The sequence below is a fragment of the Xenopus tropicalis genome, chromosome 7, assembly GCF_000004195.4.
Source record: "Xenopus tropicalis strain Nigerian chromosome 7, UCB_Xtro_10.0, whole genome shotgun sequence".
In the NCBI taxonomy this organism is placed as follows: Eukaryota; Metazoa; Chordata; class Amphibia; order Anura; family Pipidae; genus Xenopus; species Xenopus tropicalis.
In genome coordinates, this window is record NC_030683.2 from 20,380,097 (window position 1) to 20,400,067 (window position 19,971).

At 40.9% G+C, this 19,971-nt stretch overlaps 1 protein-coding gene across 3 annotated transcripts in view; it reads right to left on the bottom strand.

Annotated features, from left to right (window-relative positions):
• zranb1 (zinc finger RANBP2-type containing 1) overlaps positions 1 to 8,327 on the bottom strand; it is a 33,350-nt gene extending 25,023 nt beyond the window's left edge. The window contains exon 1 of one of the 3 annotated variants that reach the window (XM_018095249.2): positions 8,084 to 8,327. The gene's annotated coding sequence lies outside the window, so the exon portion shown is untranslated. 3 annotated transcript variants of the gene reach the window in all.
• Between the last annotated feature and the right edge of the window lie 11,644 nt (positions 8,328 to 19,971).

Sequence of the window (19,971 nt, forward strand, 5' to 3'; positions counted from 1 at the left end):
CCAGAAAGGCAAACACACCTCACCCATTGTAATTAAAATAGTCAAAATCCAGAGGCAAAGGACAAACATGGGGATTATTAATTTTGTCCCAGTGACAAAGTCTAGACAACCATCAGGGTCTATAGGAAAGTAATTGTTATAACCTTGTGCTTAGGACAAAAAAAAAAAACACCAATGCAGTTATATACTGAATATGGATAGTTCCATGAGCAGCCCTAGCAGAAGGGCCATAAAATCAGTAATGTCATACTACAGCCCTTAGACTGATGGCGTATAACCCCTCCCTGGAACACAAAAGGAGGCTAATGGGGATGATAAAGGAGACTTCAACTGAGGCCACTAAATTCTGTGTCAATTAGAAAAACACACACACACACACAAGTAATCCCAGATTTACTATATATTGACATACTTAATACTTAAATCACACTATGATCTGCCCTTCATGCAATGACCAGGAGATTATGCTGCCCACAACCAACACTATCACCATATTATTATCATTATGTATTAGGTATTATTTATCTATTATTATAGGGACACTCAAAATGATATGGCCAATAGCAACTCTCAATGGTAGTGAATGTGAGTATTGCCTGAAATCATACAATGGGGCTACTTGCAAAGCTTCCTATTACCATTAATGATTAGCGACTCAGTATAACGATATTGATCCAAACTTCTTGCGTGCCATACGTGTCCAGACTGAGATTCAGAATAAGCTCTGGCATTTCAAGTACAAACAGGCCAAAACAGATCTACACGGCCCCATATAAAGTCTGGTCTACAGCAGCCCCTTTGGCAATTGCCAGTCTGGGCCTAATGTAATAGTACTATGGTTGCCAACTTGTACCATGCTTTGGAATGGCTATCCACTATACCACCAGAGCAGTCAGTGGAGCTTTCGGCAAACATGGAGGCCACTGAAAACGTTCAGTAGGACACCCTTCTTGAAGGGATCCAGTTTATAATACAGTATTTACTCAACTTACCCCCTACTATAAACACAGGTCAATACGGACACTATGGAGAGTGGAGGCAAGACAGGTGGACCCATTAAAGAGGGCAGGATAAAAACAGAGCACTCCATTTCATAAGTACATTTCATTGCATTTCTACCTTTTTATTAAGCCGTCTTAGCGTATCTATTCTTTTGTCTACAGTCCCAAATGGAGTAAGACATACAAGAGACCACAGGAAAGAAGGTCCTATTAATCTCACATTGAATGTGATATCAATGGCAATTGGTCCAACAAAGTGACATTTCCTAGGGCTCAAGCAGGATTCAGGGGCATAAATTAGTGTACCGAGACCATTGCATGCAATGTTCCAAGAATCTTGTATGTATTAAACTTAATGCATAAAAACCCCTTTAATTTTTTGGCGACACTGGCCCTTTAACAGACAGACAACGGCCTATAAAATGTAAACTGACATTACACGCGTGCCACAAAGTAAACCTGTTTAGGAAAATGGAACTTAATGCAGCAATAAAATCCGAGTGATCATTTATTATCATAAATACCAGAACTAGCTAGGCAACACTTATGATAATCAACAATCCTCCTCCGAGGAGGAGATGAGCATCAAGGAATCACGGCACTTGCACGACTTGGGAAATATTGCCCTCATTTATTCGTGAGCAGTCAATGTTTCAGCTACAATGCACAGACGATTCGCTAAAGGCTAGGGAACATTCAGAAAACCTTCACAAAATCACCTTTTTAAAACAAATTAAAATAACCCATATAAGGACTTGACAACTGTACTGGTGAAAAGCACATAGCCAATCTGCCCAGATACAGGTCCCCACAAACAAATACATGGCACTCTATTAACAGACACTTCAGTCCAGTAAAGGCCCCCAGGCCTAGGCGCGTGAAATATGTAATAATTCAAAAAAGTAGATTATTATATGTAATTAATATGAGAAAACAAATATGTTGGAAGAGACCCAGCCAAAGATGGAAGCCACCAAATCTGATGCACAACTCTGCATTCAGTAGCCAGTAGAAAGGGAGGTTAATCCTGCAGCTCTAGGGGTGAGGTGACAGGGTGGGGACTGTACCCTAGAACTGACATTTGAAGATGCCTGGGGGTTTATTTCACCTTTCAGCAACAAAGATAAGAAAGCAGGGGCCCTCCACTTGTCAACTCCCAGCATTCCATTTACACTAGCCTTTAGGTGCGAAGATTCCTTGTCTCCTATACCTAGCCTATCTCATGCATATAGCAGGGCATAGTACCACAACCCATTCCCCCCAGGGGGGCACAGAATCCCATCCTTACAGGGGGGCACAGAATCCCATCCTTACAGGGGGGCACAGAATCCAATCCTTACAGGGGGCCACAGAATCCCACGCCACCCTAAGGGCAGGGCACATAATTGATGGCACAGGCATAACTGACTATGTAATAGGGGCTAGAGCCATTCCCTGGCAGATCTGGCCGGGCACAGGCACCATCAGGAGTAAGATAAGAGCAGGTCACAAGCCTGTATCAGATGTCATAACAGAACAGATGCCGACTCACTGCTCATTCTTGCATTCCCACACACTATAGTCAGACTGGGTGGAAGCTGGAGAACAATATAGTGACAGCGGGCGGGCAGGCCCAACCCCCACTGCAGATTATGTTGCAAATAAACACCGACACCAAATCCATACGAAGGTCAGGATAAAACAGGGACAAAGTTTATTATACATTGTATTTGCCTGCAGTCCATGTCAGTAAAAGCTACAATGCCCTACCTAAGCAAGATGCCCAGCACAAGCTCCCCTTACAATATATTATTTTATGTATATTAAAGTATTTGCTATGATCCAGATCAGAGCTGTGCAGCTGTTTCCATGTACTGGCCCACTTATCTCTAATACCAAAGAACTGCAGCCTGCAGGCCAGATTATATTAAATTTATAATGCAATAAAAAAAAAAGTTTATGGGGTCCCTGGGGTTCCTTGGGGCCCCTTGTTCTGAATAGCATCATTCTAGTGTGGCCTTTATACTTACAATCTAATAGGATCACAAAGCAGTCTGTCCAGGTGCCAGATAACTAAAACAGACATTGGAAAAAAAACAGTCATTGTTTGCCGTGCAGTTGCCCAGGTTGCCAATAAACAACTACCTGGTCCATAGGTTCACTGACCATAGCAACCAGGCATTATGCCAATGCGATGGATGTAGAAGGCCTGAACAGAAAGATAATAATAATATATCTGTCTGTCTATGTCTAGCAATCGATTATTTTGAAACACCTGGCCAGTAAATGCTACCTGCTGACTGGCTGATACAGGTTTCCAGACAATTGGCAGCCTTTGTATTTTTCATTACTCAGTCTAGTCAATATGCTTTCTGGTTGCCATAATTAATGACCATAGCAACCACATAGACGTTAAGATTTCACTTTGAAAGGGGTGGAACATAAAGGTAAATAATTCAAAGAAATGCAACAACTGTAAAGTTGTTACTTTCCTCTGCAATATTATGAACATCAATTAAATTCTCTCTCTTTTCAACTTCACAAGTTCAGCAGTTGCCACTTGAAACCCTTTCTGACGCAGACAGAAAGACAGGACCACAGTGCTTTACAGCTGGCAGTTGCACATCTGAGATGCCAAAGTAGAATTGCCTCTGACAATAGACTGCAAAATCTGCAGCTGCCTGCTTCCATATATGTGGGGTGCAGTGATTCCATGCAGCGCTGGGGTACCAGGTTCAAATCCAGCCAGGGAACTATCTGCACACTAATCTATAAGCCTGAACTGACTACGGTACTAAATAGCCAACACCTTTCCAAAACCACATTTTACAGCCATAAAGCAGACAATGTTATGCCAGCAGCTGCTAAAGAGCAGAATCTCCCCGCAGTCACAGGCTGTTACTGGATGATGGCAGCAGCAGTTCCATGGCTGGAGGGGTAGAGCATGCGCATAGCAACCCTAAGCCTTAGTCCTAAATCCTCATACTGAAACCTTAAACCCAGCAGTAACCTGAAACACGCCAGCAAACCAGTAAGATACTTTCATCGGACAATTTCCTGCTGGGTTTAAAGTTTCCATTCTAGTTAAGGGTTTTTGAGGGAGAGTTTGTTGCTATTAAGTTCCAGGCTAGAACAGGTCTACCCAGACAGTATAGCGCATATATATATATATATATACCCAAAAACACCAAAAAATGAAAGTGTTTCAAAATAATTCGAATATAATTTACCAATGCAGGGCAGAAGTACAACCGGTGTGTTCGCTTCAAGAACACTACTATAATTTATATAAAATAAGCTGCTGTGTAGCCGTGGGGGCAGCCATTCAAAGGGGAAAAGGCTCAGGTTGCATAGCAGATGTAGAATATAATGGTGTTCTATAGAGCTTATCTGGTAACTATTATTTAACTTGTGCCAGTTTTCAATATTTCAATTGCCTCCATTGCTACACAGCAGCTTTGTTTATATAAACTTTAGTAGTGTTTCTAATGCAAACAGATCAGTTTTACCAGTGAAAGGCAACAGCATATTTTAATCACTTTCATTTTTTGGTGTTTCTGTTGCTGTAAAGGCAGCTTTTAAATGGGGGTCACTGACCCCAGTAGCCAAAGGAAACTATCCTATCGCTATCTGAAGCTCACTTTTTATCATTTTATTATCTATTTATACACTTTCCAAGTCATATTCCAGTCTCTTATTAAAAGCACTACCTGGTTGCTAGGGTTAACTGGACCTTAGCAACCAGATAGTTTCTGAAATTCCATAAAGAAGAGCTGCTAATCCAAAAACCACAAAACCTAAGTACAAAGTGCCTCAGACTCTCAGTCTAAATCATATTAAATTTTTTTTGGTTGTCAACATCAGTGACCTGTAACAGCAGAAACCAAAAATAGGTACTTTCCCCCTTTTCATTTAAAGGACATACAGGCTAATAGTAGTTTAAAGTCAGAACCACAAGTGCACAATGTATAAACAATGAGACACTGCTTTCGATAGTGGATACATTTACAAATAACTTTAAAATCACTGAAAACCTTTAATAAATGAGTATTATGAAGCTGCTTAGAATTACATTTTCTCTCATTATGCAAAAGACTGATTTTAGGTGCAGTTTCCCCTTTAAGTGTAAATTCTACCTACTTAGCTTGAGCTCTTCAAGTTGCATTGTCATTGGAGTAGCTTGGATGGAAATGACCTTTGAAGTATAAATAACTAAGAACAAATCTGCATAAAGGAGGCAACCCATCACTGCAACATGTTTACATAATGGAAACTCAATGTCCCAAAATAATTCTATATGTTAGTATTTGGCCTACATATGCTCAACCAGAATTAGCCATAATACCGTTAAAGGTGGCCATACACGGACCGATTTTTTACTTACAAACGACCGATTCCCGAACGATCCGATGCTATCGTTAAGTTATCGTATAGTTGGTGGTGTACGAACGATCGTCGGCCCACTAAACGAGCCGACATTATCGTCCCCAAAATCGATCGGCCAGGTTTAAAAATTTTGGTCGTTTAACGATAAAATCTGCCAGTTGGTGTGAGTGTCAGACATTTGTCTTTCAACGATTGTTCTCTGCGCATGTCACGATTGCAAGCAGCGGAAGTCAACGACATCGATCGTATGTAGATGTACGATCGTAGGTATTTTACGATAATGATGCGACAAAATCTTTCCCGAATTATCGTTGCCCGTGGATGGCATATCGTATGGGAACTCGATCGCCATACGATCGTTTGTCGATATAATCGTTCATCGCACAACGAGCGAAATCGCCTCGTGTATGGCCACCTTAAGGGTGAAGACACATGGAGCTACTTGTAGCAGCTACTTGTCAAGGCTACTAAAAAAAGACAATGCTAATCATTTATTGATAACGGTCTCTACGTGTGTTTTAGCAGAGGCAATTCTCAGTATTGTCTATGGCAGGGGATTTTCAGGAGTTTAGTAGCCTTGAAAAAGTAGCTGCTACTAGTAGCTCAGTGTGTCTTCACCCTAAAAAAGGAGGACTAAATCCAGAGTAGTTGTCTGACATTAAGCACAACAGAAAAGCCCTCATGATCATCCCTCAGCTGCATTAGTGTGCAATAAGGAACACTCGGGCCCCCCTATACCTTGTCTGCAGGGGTCGGCAGCCAAAGCACATCCGATTTCAGACTTTATTGTGGAGATAACCAGCCAGAGGCATGCATGCTGAAAGCGCATCTGTTTCTGGCTTCCATGCTCCTGGTTGGTGATTACCGCCATTTCACCTAAAGCCGAATGTGATTCAGGGAGGCCCTATTTGGTTTTGTTTGTTTATTTTTTTTAAACCATACCACCAATGTGATTATGTGCTTAAAGTCAGACAACCTCTCTGGGGGGTTAAGTTCGCCTTCAACCCTTGTTCATTTCAATGGCAATCACCAGACCTGTAAGGGCACGCATGGCACTTGGGTAACAAAACACCCTGAATACCCCCCTGTGCCAATACCCTAAGGGGTGCAGCTGGACAAAAGATATTGAAGTTTGCTTAACCAATCATTAGTCAAATGATCACCTGGCACACAGTACTCTCGGCTCAGTAGGAAACGGAAGGCAGCAAATGGAAAAGAGCCGAGCACCCGCAGTGCATTACCAAGAAGCATGCTGGAACCTGGATACAACCCAAGACACCCAGTCAGTCGGAAACTTCCTTTGTCTACGTGCATGTGTACTATACAGCCATAACCTGGCCCAGAAATCCTTATCCTCTATGCAGATAACCTATTTATTGATCTACCTGGTGTATCCACAGCAGAAAAAACACACGCATACCTACCCATAAATTCCTGTGTGTGTGTTCTAAACCCAGACTCAAACTCAAATTGCTGTTTAACTACAAATCCCAGAATTCCCAGACAGCCTTTGGCTGCCAAGACATGTAGCTCATTATCTATAAGTGAAGCAGGCCAGATGTAGGTGGCCTTACAACAGGTGTAGTACTACAACTCTCAACTTTCCAAATAGTCAAAGGTTGTCAGGAGAGGTGGGAGTCAGTTCAGCATTAGATAACTTTAACCTGTCACAGCGCAAAAGTTCTTCTCGCCTTCCAATATCCATAGCGTGCATGGCAGGGGTGCATGACCTCCTTCTCCTACAGCAGTGATCCCCAACCAGTGGCCCGTGAGCAACATGTTGCTCCCCAACCCCTTGGATGTTGCTCTCAGTGCCCCCAAACCAGGTAGTTATTTTTTAATTCCTGACTTGGGGGCAAGTTTTGGTTGAATAAAAACAAGATTTCCTACCAAATAAAGCCCCTGTAAGCTGATAGGGTGCATAGAGGCCCCTAATAGCCAATCACAGCCCTTATTTGGCTCCTCCATGAACTTTTATGGTGCTTGTGTTGCTCCCCAAGTCTTTTTACATTTGACTGTGGCTCACGAGTAAGAAAGGTTGGGGATCCCTGTCCTACAGGATTATAATGATACCCCCGGTGCAAGCAGCTCTCAATATACCCTGTTACTACTCAAATAAAACTTCCCTGGAGTACATACACACAGGTTTCAGTAAGTCAGAGATACAAGTGACATCACCAGGCACCAATCAGAACTGATGACATCACTAATAACAAGCACTAAGACAGGTTGTACATATCTGCTGGATAATACAGTGACAATATCTTACAGATGTTTATCTACACCATCCTCCCCAGGCCATATTCCCTCTCTGCCCTGCCCAGTGTGGCCAAGGGAAATGATGGACTGGTATGAATGCAGTAAAACTATACAAGGGGAGGGAGGAGGCAGTACCTGGCCCACAGAGCTGACAATCGAATGGGGAGAGGAGCTCATTAAGCCTACAGTTTCCATTCCTCACCAACTAAGAGCAGAGTGAAACCCAGGGTCACATCCGCATCACGTGATGAATTTCCAGGCCAGTGACTGGCTCTGCCAGTGGACTAGAGAGCTTACAGTCTACCCGGTCTCCTGTATGAGGGCCGCCAATGGTGAGCTGTAGGCGCGACAGGGACAGACGCAGCAGGTTTCGGAGCCCCACCACAACCCAATTAAAAAGACGACAGTCGCCTGGACATCACAGCTGTCAGTGTATTTATGACGAGCAGGACTCTCACCTGACTTTATCCAGCAGCCTCCCTCCGAGCCCCGCTCATCTCCCCCGGGACCGGACCCCTCGGTGCCGCTCGTCCGGTCCCTCCCGCTCTCGTCCGTTTCTGTGATGTTCTCCAGCTCGGCTCCCTCCGGTCGTTTCCTGTAATGGCGGCTCCGGAGACCGAAGCAAAATAAAAGCAGACGGGAACTGCGTGACGTCACTAGGCACCCGGGGCCGGCCAGCCATGCGATAGGCCTAAACGCACGGAGCAGCCAGCCAATAGGAGGTTCCGTCTTAAGCGGCTGGGCCGGTGACGTCATGAGAGCGGCGAGTGAGAGGAAAATAACAACAAGAGCGTAGAGTGACAGGAGCTGGGGAGAGGCGCTGCGGCTCCAGTGTGTCCGGCCCACAGCCCTGATTGGCATGTATTACTATACAGGGACGGGGATGCGGAAAGGCATAGAAGGCCAGTTTGGGGGTGGAATTTAGATACAGAGGATTTATATTATATATATATATATACTTGTTTTATGCAATAGGACAGCACCCTGCCATAGAACAAAACGTGGTGCACGTCCCCAACAGGTTCCGATATCCTTGCACATACAATAAGTTCAACAATGGACAGCACACACTTTAACGTGCAAAAGGTATATGAAAAGATCAAATTCATACCCGGCCGGGCTCCAAACGTCGCATTTTGTGTACAGTATGAATTTGATCTTTTAATATACCTTTTGCACGTTAAAGTGTGTGCTGTCCATTCTTGAACTTATTGTACAGGTATCGGACCCCTTATCCGGAAACCCGTTATCCAGAAAGCTCCGAATTACGGAAAGCCCGTCTCCTATAGACTCCATTATAAGCAAATAATTCACAATTTTAAAACTGATTTCCTTTTTTTATGTAGAAATAAAACAGTACCTTGTAATTGATCCCAACTAAAATATAATTACCCCTTATTGGGGGCAGAACAGCCCTATTGGGTTTATTTAATGGTTAAATGATTCCCTTTTCTCTGTAATAATAAAACAGTACCTGTACTTGATCCCAACTAAGATATAATTACCCCTTATTGGGGGCAGAACAGCCCTATTGGGTTTATTTAATGGTTAAATGATTCCCTTTTCTCTGTAATAATAAAACAGTACCTGTACTTGATCCCAGCTAAGATATAATTACCCCTTATTGGGGGCAGAACAGCCCTATTGGGTTTATTTAATGGTTAAATGATTCCCTTTTCTCTGTAATAATAAAACAGTACCTGTACTTGATCCCAACTAAGATATAATTACCCCTTATTGGGGGCAGAACAGCCCTATTGGGTTTATTTAATGGTTAAATGATTCCCTTTTCTCTGTAATAATAAAACAGTACCTGTACTTGATCCCAACTAAGATATAATTACCCCTTATTGGGGGCAGAACAGCCCTATTGGGTTTATTTAATGGTTAAATGATTCCCTTTTCTCTGTAATAATAAAACAGTACCTGTACTTGATCCCAACTAAGATATAATTACCCCTTATTGGGGGCAGAACAGCCCTATTGGGTTTATTAAATGGTTAAATGATTCCCTTTTCTCTGTAATAATAAAACAGTACTTGTACTTGATCCCAACTAAGATATAATTACCCCTTATTGAGGGCAGAACAGCCCTATTGGGTTTATTTCATGGTTAAATGATTCCCTTTTCTCTGTAATAATAAAACAGTACCTGTACTTGATCCCAACTAAGATATAAATAATCCTTATTGGATGCAAAACAATCCTATTGGGTCCTATCGGTACTTTGCGACTTTTTCGCGAATTGTCGCGACTTTTCCGAGCCCTCAATATGAAAGTCGCGACAATTCGCGAAAGTCGTAATGGCTATGAAAAAGTCGCGACAATTCACGAAAGTCGTAATGGCTATGAAAAAGTCGCGACAATTCACGAAAGTCATAATGGCAATGAAAAAGTCGCGACAATTCACGAAAGTCGTAATGGCTATGAAAAAGTCGCGACAATTCACGAAAGTCGTAATGGCGGCAATGAAAAAGTCGCGACAATTCACAAAATTTGTAATGGCTATGAAAAAGTCGCGACAATTCGCGCAAGATGTAACGGTTACGAAAAAGTCGCGACAATTTACGGAAAAGTCGTAACGGCGACGAAAAAATCGCAAAAAATACGAAAAAGTCGCAAAATGTTCGCTTTCCAATCCGAATTTTTCTCATTCGGATTCGGATTCGTGGATTAGTAAAGCAGCCCCATAGCCTCAACCCTTACCTTCCTGCATTGAAAGGGTCTTCTCTTCTGTAAGTCAGGTCCTGCTGGGAAACAGGGTCTCTTATGGCTGCCCCTTGGGCTGGATTCATGAAATTCAGTGAGTAGCAGTCCTGAGTTCAATCCCAGGCAGGGCACTACCTGCAATGAGTTGGTTCTTGTGTCTGTATGGGTTTCCTTCTGGTGAATCATGAATAGCCTCTGTAAACCTCTGTGGAAATGTGTCAGCACTATATAAATAACAGGAAATAATAATAAATGTATCGACTAATATAAGTTAATGTTAGTGTTCCTTTCATTCTTTTTATTATTAAAGAATGAAGTTGGCTTACTGGTTGCATTAAACCATATATGTCAAACACAAGGCCCGGGGGCCAAATCCGGCCCACCTGGCTGTTTTATGTGGCCCTTGGTGAGTGTGTCTGACCATCCAGCCTGATCAATTTCCATTTTCCTCACATAGTAACTAAGACTAAGGGGTATATTTATGATGCTGTGTAAAAAGTGGAGTGAAGCATTACCAGTAATGTTGCCCAAGGCATCCAATCAGTAATCAGATTTCAACAGTAGCAAAGCATCTATTGGCTGCTATGAGCGACATCACCGATAATGTCTTACTCCACTTTTTACACATTGTGATAAATATACCCCTTAGTCTCTTACTAAGTATATTAATAAAAAATTTTGCCCGCGACTTAGCCTGTGTTTTAGATTTCGGCCCCCTTATGTGATTGAGTTTGACACCCCTGCATTAAACTATACTTTTTTTTTACAAATATGCAACCATTCAGGGCCAGAACTAGAGAAAAGGGGGGCCCAATCCCTGCTGCAAGGCCAGGGCCCCAGGGGGAAATGGTTATAGAAACAGTAGCTCTAGCAATGGTTAATAGGTATAGTTAGGGTTGTCCAAGCTAATGTTGAACTACATATTTAGAAACCTGTTCTCCCCAATACAGATCGTTGAGCCTGCAATCTTGTTTTTCTGTGTGATTGTGGAGCTGCCTCCATCTCTTCTAACACCCTTATATTTTAGGGAATATATATATAGCAAACCCAGGGTGGCACTCTGCTTCAGCTCTTCCCTCGGGTGCAAGGTAAATGATTTAAATATCCAAAAAAAGACCAGGAACACCGAGTTATATTCCAAAAAGATCAATTGTGTAATAAAAATGAATGAACAGCCAACGTTACGTTTCAGTCCCCATCGGGACCTTTCTCAAGGCAACCATGCTAACCGACCCCATGTTCTATTTATCCATAGTGAACCAGCAAATAGGAAGTGACATCAGTGCACACATGCCATAAAGTGACTGTTGCAGTAAAGCATGTAACTAATGCTGCAAAGTGATCTGTGCCATAAATTATCATTAGAGCATCACACGCCATAAAGTGACCGTTGCAGTAAAGTGTGCAGCAAATGCTGTAAAGTGATCAGTGCCATAAATTATCATATTATTACAGTGTCATGATTGCATAGTGTATACCCACTATATATATATATATATATATATACAAGAACAAACAGAGCACACCCTATAAATGTTCAAACACCCAGGGTGCTGGCAAAAAATAATTATAAAGACAGTGAGCCGCACACACAGGGACTTTGCAAAAAAATAATAAGTTTATTTAGAAAAAAAGGTCCAATGTGTGTGTACACAAAGAAGGGGCAATATTTCTTGACTCCATCATAGCATTCTCGATGGAATAGCACAGTTCTATTGGTTCTATAAAGCCCGGTGAGAATGCTTCCACTGAGACCATCGATAGATCGGCTTGCACTCATCTGTATCAATGCAGGTATGCAGGAAAGGAATGTTCTGCCTGCCCAGTAAGTCACACTCACATACCTTTCTGTTCATTTAGTGGAAAAATCAATGGAACACAAACCTTTATTGTAAACAGAGTTTATTTGCTCTTAATGCGACACCAACACATCTTTGTTAATGTGTTTTAAGCAGTTTTGTTTCTCTATAAACGCTATGTTTGATTAAAAGGAAAAAAAACAGGTTTTAGCATTTTCTCTCTGGAAGCACTGCCATTCTTCCTTACACTTGCTGGCCAGCTATTGACCCGGCAGTCTTAATGCACTGTCAGGGTGAGAATTCATGGCTGGAAGAACTGCACAGTGAGATATATGCCTTAAAGCGGTTGTTTGCCTTAATTGTTATTTGCAGTTTTTTTTAATTATTTAGCTTTTTGTTCAGCAGCACTCTGATTTGGAACTATATGGTTGCTAGGGCCCAGTTTAATCCTAGAAACCAGGCTGTGGTGTAAAAGAGAGACGAATGAATAGAATATATAGATAAGATATAGAAAATATAAAGATAAGTAATAAAAATAAAATTGTAGCCCCAGAGCAATAGTTTTTGGCTGCTGGAAAGAGTCAAAAGAGGAAGGTGAATAATTAAAAAACTATAAAAAAATGAAGACCAATTGAAAAGTTGCTAATAATAGGTCAGTCAATAACAGAAACATACTAAATGTAAACCTAAATGTGAACCACCCCTTTAGCCTTTACGAGCAGGGCTGCCCATCTGGAGGCCTGTGGGTCGGATGTGATCATCCTGGAGATTTCTGTGCCCCCCCCAAGTCCACTGGCTGCTCAGGATGAAATTTTGCAGTAATCATGTAGTACAGGTATGGGATCCCTTATCTGGAAACCCTTTATCCAGAAAGTTTCGAATTATGGAAAGGCCATTTCCCATAGCTGCATTATAAGCCAATAATTCTAATTTTTAAAAATGATTTCACTGTAATAATAAAACAGTACCTGTACTTGATCCCAACTAAGATATAATTACCCCTTATGGAGGCAGAACAGCCCTATTGGGTTTATTTAATGGTTAAATGATTCCCTTTTCTCTGTAATAATAAAACAGTACCTGTACTTGATCCCAACTAAGATATAATTACCCCTTATTGGGGGCAGAACAATCCTATTGGGGTTATTTCATGTTTAAATGATTCCCTTTTCTCTGTAATAATAAAACAGTACCTGTACTTGATCCCAACTAAGATATAATTACCCCTTATTGGGGGCAGAACAGCCCTATTGGGGTTATTTCATGTTTAAATGATTCCCTTTTCTCTGTAATAATAAAACAGTACCTGTACTTGATCCCAACTAAGATATAATTACCCCTTATTGGAGGCATAACAGCCCTATTGGGTTTATTTAATGGTTAAATGATTCCCTTTTCTCTGTAATAATAAATAGTACCTGTACTTGATCCCAACTAAGATATAATTACCCCTTATTGGGGGCAGAACAGCCCTATTGGGTTTATTTAATGGTTAAATGATTCCCTTTTCTCTGTAATAATAAATAGTACCTGTACTTGATCCCAACTAAGATATAATTACCCCTTATTGGGGGCAGAACAGCCCTATTGGGTTTATTTCATGGTTAAATGATTCCCTTTTCTGTGTAATAATAAAACAGTACATGTACTTGATACCAACTAAGATATAATTTCCCCTTATTGGGGGCAAAACAATCCTATTGGGTTTATTTAATGGTTAAATGATTCCCTTTTCTGTGTAATAATAAAACAGTACCTGTACTTGATCCCAACTAAGATATAATTAATCCTTATTGGGGGCAGAACAGCCCTATTGGGGTTATTTCATGTTTAAATGATTCCCTTTTCTCTGTAATAATAAAACAGTACCTGTACTTGATCCCAACTAAGATATAATTACCCCTTATTGGGGGCATAACAGCCCTATTGGGTTTATTTAATGGTTAAATGATTCCCTTTTCTCTGTAATAATAAATAGTACCTGTACTTGATCCCAACTAAGATATAATTACCCCTTATTGGGGGCAGAACAGCCCTATTGGGTTTATTTAATGGTTAAATGATTCCCTTTTCTGTGTAATAATAAAACAGTACCTGTACTTGATCCCAACTAAGATATAATTAATCCTTATTGGAGGCAAAACAATCATATTGGGGTTATTCAATATTTATATGATTTTGAGCAGACTTAAGTTATGGAGATCCAAATTACAGAAAGATCCCTTATCTGGAAAACGCCAGGTCCCGAGCATTCTGGATAACAGGTCCCATACCTGTATAGTAAAGAACTGCCCCCCACTATGAAACCGCTGGATTCCACTATATCTAATAAGTAATATATTGCAGCCTAATAAGTTACTATTCATAATGTGGCCTCTTCCCTTTCCCATAACTCTGTGTTTGTGAAGTGACCTTTATGATTGGAGAAGTTTGAGATTTTGTGAGTCAGACCTGTACAGAAAAACCTCATTGATCATCAACGCTTAGAACCGGGAAAATAAGCAAATATAGGAGCCAATAGGCTGCCAAGGACAGTAGAGTTCACAGGCTGGATCTACAGACAGGTTGATTTCTGCTATGAGACAAGAAGAGCCCCCGTGCTTCAGGTAACACCCTTGTAGGAGTAACAATAACCGCCCCCCCCCCCAAGTACATATTATATCTGCTTCCCAATCCCCGGACCCTCAACTGAGGTTATGTGAGATCTGGAGGTGTAGGTTTATGCAAGGGCTCTGTGTCCTTATGCAGTATGACTTGGCTCACCCCTCAGTATTGTTCTAGGTCAGCGGTTCTCAACCTGTGGGTCAGGACCCCTTTGGGGGTCGAACGACCCTTTCACATGGGTCGCCTAAGACCATCAGAAAAAACATTTTTCTGATGGTCTTAGGAATAATTTTATAGTTGGGGGTCACCACAACATGAGGAAATGTATTAAAGGGTTGCAGCATCAGGAATGTTGAGAACCACTGTTCTAGGTCATGGAAGCAATATATAACACTTTAAAGGTAGCCCTACAGGTAGCCTATTAAAAGTTGCCGACCCTGGCCTTTCCAGACAAAGATCAAAGCTTGCCTGACCAGAAATTCAGTCGGGCTATGAACGGACCAGTGCACTGATGTGGTCCTCTCGCTAGGTCCACATTCTGATTGGTCCAGGGACCAATCAATCAACTTTGGACCAATGTTTTGGGGGCCAAATCTGGTAGCAGTTGTAGAAGAAGCATGTCTTATAAAACGAGTCCCCAACCTTTTTTAGCCATGAGCAACATTTACTGTAAATTTAAAAAAAGTTGGGGAGCAATGCAAGCATGAAAAAAAGTTCTGAGGGTTCTGACCTATAAGGCCCGTGATTGGAACGCAGCTTCTTCTTTCCTAATCTGGTGCTGCCAGGAATTGTTACATTTATATCATACAAGAGGGGCCTGATTTCCCACTTTCCTTCATATTTTGTATGTCTCCTGTTGTGTTTAGAAAGAATTTCACATTTCTCTAAATTATTTAAGGTTTAGTTTGCCATACAGACAGATTTTGATGCAATTCTATTACAGGGCACTTGGGGGATATTTATTGTGCCCCAACAGCACCGGTGATGTTGCCGATAGCGACCAATCAGCAATTAGAGTTGAACAGTCATCTACAAGTTAGAAAACAAAAGTAAACATCTGATAGGTTGCTATAGGCAACATCACCGGTGCTGTTGGCTTACACACTATAATAAATATGCCCCTGTAGGTCAGTTAAGGTTATTATACAATTTGCCGGGGTCACTGTGTGTTGTGTTTGCATCACAGGGTACAACCTGGTAAAACAAAGGCAAATATAATGATGGAAGCCCTGCTGCACAGACCTCAGGCAGTAGGTAGGAGTTGTGCTGAGCTTTGTCAAGGTGATTTTAATTACATACATATCACCCCCACCCCTGATCACGTTAAAGGGCCATGCATTTTATAGCTGAACCCATCGTTCTGTAAAACATGTCGTTGGTAGAACAGTTGCCTAGCTACTGAATTCCTGCAAGCAAATAAACTGAATAACAGGCAAATCAATTGTATTGATTGGCGATTCGTGCTGCTGTCTCTCATTGTATTTACCATGCAGTGATTAGCACTGGCTCCTGGGGGGCTGCACATCCCATTCCACTGACGTTAATCCGACTGCACCCTCAAACACCCGCGCTTCTTGGGTTTTGTGTGTCCTCAAAAATATCCAGTTCAGCCCATGTGACTGCATAAACTGGCCCCTTACTAGAATATAGAATGCTTTGTTTAAAGGAAAACTATACCCCCAAACAATGTAGGTCTTTATAATTATACAGTAAATTGCATAAACTGCTCATATGTAAAGCCCTGCTTCATCTAAATAAACCGTTTTCATCAAAATATAATTTTTTAGTAGTATGTGCTATTGGGTAATCCTAAATAGAAAATTGCCATTTTAAGAATTAAGGGCTGCCCCCTGGGATCACAGGATTCACAGTGCACACAAACAAGCCAAGGCACACATACATGCTAGGCCCCATCAGCCAATTAATGGGCAGAGTTCTGCCTTTTACTTCCACACTACTTCCTGTTACAGTTAAAGCTGCATCACTTCCTGTCAGCTGATCTCTGAGGGAGCACACAGCCCATCACTAAATGGCGGCTCAAGGAAAAGGATGTAAAAGGGCAATATTTACTGATATATAAATTCCAGTTTGGTAAGATTCTTTAATAGGCCACTTAACATAATATGAACTATCTGTTGGTTAAGTATTCATTCTGGGGGAATAGTTTTCCTTTAACCTCTTTAGTGCATAGAACTGCAATTCGGCCCAACCCCTAGCTCATCAGAGCATTACAACATGCACGACAAGGCTATACAGTATCCAGTTACCTCATAGGAACGTTATCAATGGCAATAAAACCTGGTGGTAAAGTAATAACAAGTGCAAAGTTTGCTCCAGTTCTAGTATCCTGAAGCAACCAATCAGACATCTGCTTTCAAAAATCAGGCCAGATTGCGTTATCTGCCTATGGGCTGATATAGGTTACTATAATCCTGCCTGGAGAACCCACACCTTCAGCTTATGGCAGGTTAGCTACTGCTGCTTAACTACAACCATATACAGTAAAATCAGCAGGTTATGGCAACAGATATTCCTATTCTGTAGGTGTAGCACTTAAAATCACTTTTGCAGTTGGATATTTCAACTGTCACTGTACCTTTATAAAACCATTCCCTACATTGTATTCTATTTCAACTAAATCAGGCTTGTGTCTATTCTCCAGTATCAACAGCGACACCTAGTGGTGAGTAACATGTTTGCTGGTCCTTTCTTGCATGCAAGCGGTATGACAACACCGCACAGACAGAAGGACTAATGTAACCACTATTGTAAAATATTGAACATCGTGTCAAAATATATCCGCGCTATGGTGAACAAATTCTGAATAATTTTATTTAAATACTAAAAATCACTCAGTGATCACTGTGCAGCCATCCTCCAACTAATCCCCAGTGTTACAGAACCATAAATCACCACAGAGTTGGCGCTCATGAAACACTCATATGTATTAAATAAATCTATCAATTTTTATTAAAAATGTACAATAAATCAGTGTATCAAAAATCAGAAAAGTGCATAAAAAACATTAATTCATTTCTATATAAATTTACACATTAGTTAAAAAGATAATGGGATTGTAAACATTGAAATAAATTAACAATATCTACAGAAATTCATTAGTTAATCCATTTGTATAGAAATTCATTAATCAATGTAAATCTATCTAGACAATTGAGTTCATACGTAAATGAGAGCTACTAAGAAAACCTATACTTTTAAGCTGCAGGCACATACAATTAGAACTAATAAAAGTTAAAAAACGATTTGTATAGCATGATTACTAGTTAAAAAATAATTAAACCAACCGATGTGCTGATATATATCTCCCTCAATCAAAAATATATTGCACAATCAGCCGTTAGAGTGGAAAGCCACAGCTAGATAAAGAAAGGAAACGTGGGATGCCAAACCTCCAGTCGGTACTATAATACCAGTGATTCCCCGCACTGCAGGTAAGCAAAAGTGTACAGAGAGAGCCCCACAGGGAGTAAGCTAGTAGCAAACTATATACAGTTGTCCCGGCCGGGAACTTACTTTAGGCACAGAGGGAGATGCGCACCGAACGTTTTACCTGCCGCTTCGGGCCAATTCGGCCGTGACGTCACCGAAGCTCAGTTCCTTCAGTACGGATCCTCTCCTGTGCCAAAAAGGTCGACGCGTTTCGCGCTCTTGCGCTTTCTCAAAGACCGCTTAGTCTCCTGGGGTTCTCTCTCTCTCCTTTATACTCCCCCCTCCTCTGCAGATTTATTTCGGTGCATTAACCCTTTCCTAGGTAGGGCTCTGATATAGATTTAAGGGAATTCGAATTAAAGGGTACCTTAACCATTTCCTAAGCATGATAAAAGCCATAAAGGACAAAAATACCGTTCCCCCATTATTTGAAAGAACGGTATCCTTGATAATTAATGATAAATACAATTAATAATAAAATATAAGGTCATTAATACATATATGCTACATATCTACTTCTCCTTTCCTTGGCTATATGTCCATTTTAATATTCCCCATACTGATTTCAATATGATATAGTATAACATCCACACAAGGATATGAATAGAATATCAATAATCTGTATATTCACTTCTCCTTCTCCTAACTAACCATACGTTATAGTGCTATACTCCCACGCTCAATAAGGGTGTAGCATAATATTAGTCTCCTTCTATGCTACACCCTTATTGAGCGTGGGAGTATAGCACTATAACGTATGGTTAGTTAGGAGAAGGAGAAGTGAATATACAGATTATTGATATTCTATTCATATCCTTGTGTGGATGTTATACTATATCATATTGAAATCAGTATGGGGAATATTAAAATGGACATATAGCCAAGGAAAGGAGAAGTAGATATGTAGCATATATGTATTAATGACCTTATATTTTATTATTAATTGTATTTATCATTAATTATCAAGGATACCGTTCTTTCAAATAATGGGGGAACGGTATTTTTGTCCTTTATGGCTTTTATCATGCTTAGGAAATGGTTAAGGTACCCTTTAATTCGAATTCCCTTAAATCTATATCAGAGCCCTACCTAGGAAAGGGTTAATGCACCGAAATAAATCTGCAGAGGAGGGGGGAGTATAAAGGAGAGAGAGAGAACCCCAGGAGACTAAGCGGTCTTTGAGAAAGCGCAAGAGCGCGAAACGCGTCGACCTTTTTGGCACAGGAGAGGATCCGTACTGAAGGAACTGAGCTTCGGTGACGTCACGGCCGAATTGGCCCGAAGCGGCAGGTAAAACGTTCGGTGCGCATCTCCCTCTGTGCCTAAAGTAAGTTCCCGGCCGGGACAACTGTATATAGTTTGCTACTAGCTTACTCCCTGTGGGGCTCTCTCTGTACACTTTTGCTTACCTGCAGTGCGGGGAATCACTGGTATTATAGTACCGACTGGAGGTTTGGCATCCCACGTTTCCTTTCTTTATCTAGCTGTGGCTTTCCACTCTAACGGCTGATTGTGCAATATATTTTTGATTGAGGGAGATATATATCAGCACATCGGTTGGTTTAATTATTTTTTAACTAGTAATCATGCTATACAAATCGTTTTTTAACTTTTATTAGTTCTAATTGTATGTGCCTGCAGCTTAAAAGTATAGGTTTTCTTAGTAGCTCTCATTTACGTATGAACTCAATTGTCTAGATAGATTTACATTGATTAATGAATTTCTATACAAATGGATTAACTAATGAATTTCTGTAGATATTGTTAATTTATTTCAATGTTTA